Consider the following 8,278-nt stretch of genomic DNA (forward strand, 5'->3'; position numbering starts at 1 on the left):
CTTATTTCTATGAGAATATGTACTTATGTTAATGTAATACTTTTCAATATAAAAAGTGATTTTTAATGGAAAGAATATTTTTTATTTGGTATATTTATATAATTTCTGTTATGTTATGTTATTTTTATTCCAGAAACATTCTAAACTATTAACAATGTTTTATAATGTTGCTCATAGCAACAGACTCATATAAAGATTTTTCTTCTTTTTGTTATGGAAACCTAACTGCAGCTGATTTACTTTCGTTAATCAACAGAATTTCAAATCTCACACGTCAAATAAAACATATGACGTCCAAAGACATGACTTTCAAAGCCTCGATGAAGCCACAATGGTAATACGCACACCATTATAGTCACGTTGATGATCATGACTATAATCATTGTCGTCGTCGTCGTCCTCATCAACATCGTATATATAAGACAATAAAGCAAAGTTGATATAAATTTACTCATCTGATATGACTTCTGTCATCGTTCACATAAGGTCATGTATAGAACTAGTTTCTATATCCCAAGGAAAGAAAGATAGATAGATAGACAGATAGATAGATAGATAGATAGATAGATAGATAGATAGATAGATAGATAGATAGATTACGGCATATATAATAATTTTTCCGCCCTAAATTTATGATGAACTGTTCGTATTCACTCTGAGCTAGTAGATCAACACCGTTTACACTTGGTAATTTTCTTTGTACTAAAATACATATTTGGTGCACACAATGTCATTTGAATTAATACAATCACCTGATAGAAAATAGATCCACAATAAAATGAAACGCATGTATGTCCAATAATATTACCACTATGTTTTTTTATATACCTTTCCCTTATTTAAGTTAGTAGTGTCAATCGAGGTGAAATCGACTGATATTTTTATCGAGTTGAGCTAGAAATATAACACTTACATGCACCCACCCACACCCAGACACACACACACACACACACACATATATATATATATATATAAGTATGTACGATAAATCACTCAAGATAAGTGTAATTATGCTAGCCTCTCCTCAATGATTGTACATAATTATTTGTTTAATGTGGTTTGAAGTTCAATGCAACCGAAACAACTGCAGCCGGTATTAAATTCATATAATACCGGTATCTTCATCTTTGTTTTATACGTACACTAGCAAACGCCCCACGTTTAACTCTGTCCCATAATTGTTAGAGACTTATTCTAATGCAAGTTAAAAACTCGTCTCAGTCTCATCATAGAGTTCATTGACTTTATCTAGTATGGATTTCACTTGTTACTTATTTAGGTTCAACGCTAGATATAATAATAATCCTTTCTACTATAAGCACAAGATTTGAAATTGTCGATGAAGTACGGGATGGGGGGGGGGGGGGTTAGTCGATTTCATAGAACCCGGTATTCAACTGGTGCGTATTTGATCGGTCCCGAAAGGATGAAAGGCAAAATCGACATCGTTGGAATTTTAACTCAGAACACAAAACCGGAAAAATGCCGCGAAGCATTTTGTTCGGTGGCCTAACGATTCTGTCAGCTTGTAGCCGTCTATAATAATAATAATGATGATGATAATAATAATAATGATAATAATAATAATAATGAGAAGAAGAAGAAGAAGAAGAAGAAGAAGAAGAAGAAGAAGAAGAAGAAGAAGAAGAAGAAGAAGAAGAAGAAGAATGATTTCATTTATTTTCCACAAGGGTGAAGGATGAGGGAGACAACATAGAGACAGACATAAAGTGTGGGGGTTTACATATAATAATGAAATGATAAAAAAAAAGTAAATATACACGGTCTACACTGAAAAAGAAGGAACACATGCATATCATATAAAGGTAAAAGAAAAAGGGGCGGGGAGGATGATAGGGAGGTAGCCATCCTCATGCAGGAACGCCTCTAGGGATAATCTAGGAACCCCACTGTCCGAGATTTCCCAGAAACCCAACGAGCAAGTGCCCTCTCCAATTCTTTCTCTCCGACTCACAGGTCTACACTTAGAGTGGTACCATCCACTCTTGCCATCTTCGCAACTTTCACACACCTTCAATAAATTCACTCGAGGACAGCACATCCCTCTCCACTCTCAATGAGAGCTCTATCAAAGAGGAATGTATCTGTCCTCATGCCTTTCAGCCTTGTACACCAACAACCTCTTTAGTGACAGCCACCAGACAAAGGAAAACTGCCTTGCCTGCATGTTTGAAGAAGGGCGGTTTGTGCGATCATCACTGCAGACTCGGCCGACAGACGGATCCGTATCACACGTGACAGCAGCTGTTCAATATAACCCCACAAGTCAGCAATGCCCGGACACTGAACGACGGCGTTCAGAATGATTTCATCACTCCGCTTGCACTTCGGACAAGTCCGTCTGACAACACGTCCGAGCCAGTAGAGTTTATCTCGGACCGGAATAATAATAATAGTAATAATTATGGTTTCAAATTTTGCCAAAGGGCAGGCATTTTAGGGGAGGGGATGAGTCGATTACATCAATCGCAGTGCGTAATTGGTACTTAATTAATCGACCCGAAGGGATAAAAGTAAAGGTCGACCTCGGCAGAATTTGAACTCAGAACGAAGCGACGGACGAAATACCACTAAGCACTTCGTCCAGCGCGTTAACGATTCTGCCAGCTCGCCGCCTTTACAACAACAACAACAAAAACAACAACAACAACAACAACAATAATAATAATAATAATAATAATAATAATAATAATAATAATAATAATAATAATAATAATAATAATAATAATAATAATAATAGTAGTAACTGCTACCAACTAGACAGAAAGATATTGTAACTGAGATTCGCATTGTGGACTTGTTGGAAAAAATGTTAAAAAGCGGAATTGCAAAATTAAAATTTCTTGAGATATATTGTCATTAAACAGCATGGTATACCAGCTTTTCTCCAGTCTATATGCTCCACACTCCTTTTCCTCCTCTCTGACCTTTTTCTACGATCTGATGAACAGCCACGCTGAAAACGTCAATTTTACTGCTATTTTTTCATCTAAAACTTTCACTGAGCGTCAATATAATATATTCACTGTGTCGGTCTAATTGCTTTATATTATTTTCTCCTGATTTCTATTTTAGATTCGCCTACACATACACACACACACTCACACACACACGCACACAAACATATATATATGTATATGTGTGTATGTATGCGTATGCATGTATATAGTATGTTTATATATATATAGCGAGAGAGACACACACCCACATACTCACATACACATGCACACGGATACACAGACACACATGTATATATATTTTTTCTCGCTTGTGTCAGTGCGTGTGGAATGACTATAGAATTTGTTTTGTACAAGACTTTATACTTCAGTTTTATATGTCAATCATTTTTTGAGCGGGGCGGGGATTATCACATGAACATTACATTATTTGTAGCTTTATTAATCGACATTTCCTTAAATAGTATTGCTCACGCTGAGATAAACTTTAAGGAACTGGAAGAGAATTAAATTAAATTCTTATTATAGGACCTAGAACTGACAAATCGCGAAGCCATCGTTGAACACGCTCGAATATGATAAAAGTTGCATATATTAAATAAGAGAAGATATTCTAATAAATGTCAACAATCGTAAATCACTGAGAAATGGATTTGATTCTATATTTCTCTGGGATCAATGATCCTTAAAATTTCAAGGTTTATGCTGAAATTTCGCCATTATTGGATATAGACTTTCTGTTCTTTTTTCCGGGCTTCTTGACGAATTCTGACAAATTCATTCATCAGCTCTTCACACATGGTAAGATATTTTGTGCAAAATGAATGTCATGAGAATATTCTTGTATCATGGTAATTGACTTGTGTCATAAATAATTCTTTTCAATAGTCATTGTGAACTTCTAAGACTATATAGTATGCTGACGAAGATGGCATATTATAAATGTCATGTCATTATAAGATTTCATATTGATGATCTTTAAATTTTCTTATTGGAGATTTAATGTTATTGACGTCGCCACTTCGTCAAGAAAATCAGGAATGTCACATTTTCAAATTCCTCAACAAAAGCTAAACACAAGATATTTGTGCTTAGTTTGATAAAATCAGAAAATAGCGTCACACTTAATTTAATTATCTGCTCCATGGGCTAATGGAAAAAATAATGTCTTTTGTGTCTGAATATGTAACTATAATGACTTTTGTGTCTAAATATGTAACTATAATGACTTTTGTGTCTAAATATGTAACAATTCAAGAGGAATATTAATTGCATTGATTTAACAAGTGTTGGGAGTACCGGTAAAGACAATAGATACAAATCCTTCTTCACAGCGAAACAAGTAAAAAATTATAGATTTCCTTATCCTTCTTCAGAGAGAGCTGATGGGAAGCGAGATATGCCTTCCTTTCACGAGAACATTAACAGAGGACGTAAAGTAGCTACAATCTCCATTTTAACTTAGTTCCTAAGTTTGTTCACCAAGTATTATTGGTCAACTGCATGTCGACCAAACGTGATGGACTAGATCTATCGCCAAATGCATCATTTCATATTTCATTTCAGGCTAATGTACCCTCCCTACTTTTAATACGGTAGGACGTGATTTACTAAAAATTCTTTGCTGTTATTTTAGCAGTTAGAACTACAACGTTCAAATTTAGACATCAGCCCTCTAGGATTCACTCACTACGGTGCATTTACTTTCTTACTGATGTCATCAATACAAAATATATGTAACCTAATTTCCGAAACAAATGTTAGAATAAAATAAGCAATACATATGACATACATTGCGCAGAAAATTATTTTTCACCGCCTCAAAATTTAAAAGAAATGTAATCACCAAAGCATTAGCTTTATGGTGTTAGTTAATACTATTATTATTATTATTATTATTAGTAGTAGTAGTAGTAGTAGTAGTAGTAGTAGTAGTAGTAGTAGTAGTAGTAGTAGTAGTAGTAGTAGCTGTTGTTGTTGTTGTTGCTGCTATTACGTTCTCTGTTGCTGTTTATACTTAATTTCAAGTTTGATAATTCCTATGATAAATGGCAATCTAATTGTGAGCAACATGTCTTTTTTCTCCCCATCTTTTCTGAAAAATTATTGAACGATATATTACTTTGGGGATTTTAAGGAAACATATAGTTTGTGGTGTGATGTGTCTACCACGCAATAAGTTCTCGTGCGTTTTAAAACAGTGAAGTTCACTCCGAAGAAAATGTTGCTGCTATATAATCTTCATTTGCTGATCTGTTGTCAGTGTCCTAATGTTCAACGACTCAAAACATACACGCCATCTTGATTTTATAGATTGATTTATAACATTATTACAAAGCCAGAAATGTTTTGTTGCTGACTATTAGGGTTGGGTAAGCGGATTCAAATGATTAAAGCGACCTTAATATCTAACTGGCAATTATTTTATCAACAACGTAAGCTGAAACTCAGGACATAAAGAGATGAGACTTATCTGACTACTATCCTTTCGGAGTCGATGAAATAAAGTACCAGTTAACTATTTGAGTAGATAGAATCGACTCGTCCTCCTTCCCTCAAAATTGCTAGCATTGTACCTAAATTAAAAGAAAAAATACATAAAAGAAAAACAACTAAGACTAAATGAACTGCACTCTTGCACTCTAAACAATATTTACGAACACACGTAAGCAAATAGAAACTATTGGCAAAAACGAATGGTATCGAGTATGAAAGAAATTTTACTTGACTCTGTTTAATCGCTTGATAAGCTAGAATAAGACGCTAAGCGCTTTCAAATTTTATCCATCTGTCTCTAAATTAGATTCATTTACTGTTTGAAGTAATCCTGATAAGATAAATCAGAAACGAAAGAGGACAAAGCATGTCTGGAATGTAGAATGGACGATAAATGTAATTCAATGCTCAATGATAGTCAAAGAAATAATTACAGATGAGCAGAATTTAAAAGCGACGAGTCTGCACGTAAAGTAATATTTACACAGATACATTCACACAAATGATATTGATGTTAGTAGAACTTAAGAAACATTTTTTCAATCATAGTGCATAATCCCTCATCACACTTGGCTAAGATAAAATCTCAAGAACCTCCAGATCTGACTATACGAACACACACCTACAACATCTATGGTCTCCAAGAATCACCTCATTTACTAAAATTTACTACTAGAAAATCTCCAATTTCAATAAATTGCGTTAAATCGTTGCATTTCTAATGTTGTTATTGGCACTCCGTCGCTTACGACGTCGAGGGTTCCTGTTGATCCGATCAACGGAACAGCCTGCTCGTGAAATTAACGTGCAAGTGGCTGAGCACTCCACAGACACGTGTACCCTTAATGTAGTTCTCGGGGATATTCAGCGTGACACAATGTGACAAGGCTGACCCTTTGAATTACAGGCACAACAGAAACAGGAAGTAAGAATGAGAGAAAGTTGTGGTGAAAGAGTACAGCAGAGTTCGCCACCATCCCCTGCCGGAGCCTCGTGGAGCTTTAGGTGTTTTCGCTCTTTAGGTGTTTTAGCGAGCATTTCTAAAGTCAAACATTAACTCAATTACAGCAACATTCAAAGATCCATCATCGTGCTATGGACATCCTCCAAAGATATTGAAAGATTCATCATTCAAGCTGCTAACCAACAGAGCTCTCTCCAAATCACGAAACGGATTCAGAGCATTTTATTCAACCAGAACATTATTTACAAAACTTACACAAAAAGCGCGAGACGACTTTAACAATAACAAAATAATTACACCATTGATATCAGCAAGGCTTTCTATTCCATACACCGTTATCTACTGACGTACAAATTAGTTAACAACACGTTCAGAAACAATCGAAATGTTGCGTAGTACTCTACCTCCTAGTCATCAAGCTTATTTAGACACTCATATGTACTACATTTGATCAACAGAAAGAAACAACAGTAATGTTCAAACAATATATTAGATCAATCAAGAGTTATGCTAGTACTGTCTTGAACTACAATCACCATAAAACAAACTACAATAAACAACAAAAAATAAAAACACCACATTGCATTTCGATCCCTCACAGCCGGCACACGGACCGCATATACATAACAAAACTACTCAAATACCAACAATTAAAAAATAATCATCTAGATATGCGAAGAATATATCTTCTTGCCATCAAAATCTTCATTTATCACAGTCACTGTAAATATATGTTGAATCCCACTAGACACACTATCACAATACTAGAACACCTTCCTGGAAACACTGTCTCTTCCACCCAGTCCAGATAAACAAAAATATATAGAAATAAGTGTTCCAGCATTAGATTTATTACTCACGAACTTTATTCTGAGATTTAAAAAAAAAAGTTAATCATGGTATGTTCAGAAGAACAGTAACTGTCACTTTGGATGGAGTCTACCTAGTTCGTCTCTGGAATCTACTGGTGTATTATGGATAGTGAAGAGAATTCGGGAAATTCAAACCACAATACTTCATCTCGTGCGAAATTGTGGAGTGCGGTGTGCCCGGTAAAGTAGCGGCATGATATATCGGAAGCAATATATGTGAGTCTCATTAAGTCATCCAGTTAAATATTTATGTACCATAGCTAGATCATATGCTACCTCAGAACTGACTAAAGACCTCATAACAGCAACGGAATTAAGCGTAAAAGTTACATATAATACATACATAATACACATATTCACAGTAAAAATATCTTTAATAAGCTCTTAATTATCTGCGAAAGAAACGTATTGTATCAAACACGTGGAATAAAGAGAAACAAATTTATCAAAAAGGAAAATATCTAATTTAAAAGTCAAGAGACAGCAAAAGTAAAAATATTAATATGGAAATATAAATTAGAAGTGAGATCATTAATTATGCTTAAAAAGACAATGAAGCAGTGAAAGAAAGAGGTTGGCAGATAGATAAGTAGAGAGAGAGAGAGAGAGAGTTAACCGATAAATTAAGAAACACCTAACATAAATTGAGTATAATACAGTAATAATGGTGACAGGAATTAATTGTTTAGCTCCATTCATAATTGTTATACAGTAATTTATTATAATGTGCATTGTAAAGAATGTTTGTTAAGCAGTAAAGATTACAGTCTGTCTCAATGACAACTTGTAGAACTGTGTAAAAGTAAACTGAAATGCCGAGAAAATTGCTGACTTAGAACAGCAATTTTTTCGAACAGCAATTTTTTAACGTTGAGCAATTAAATGCATATTTTTCGATATGTATTTCATTCTTTTTGGAAAACAGAGAGAAATATGAATTAAAAGGAAAATAATAATAATAACAATAA

The sequence above is a fragment of the Octopus bimaculoides genome, chromosome 1 (genome assembly GCF_046866305.1).
Source record: "Octopus bimaculoides isolate indiv1 chromosome 1, ASM4686630v1, whole genome shotgun sequence".
NCBI lineage: Eukaryota > Metazoa > Mollusca > Cephalopoda > Octopoda > Octopodidae > Octopus > Octopus bimaculoides.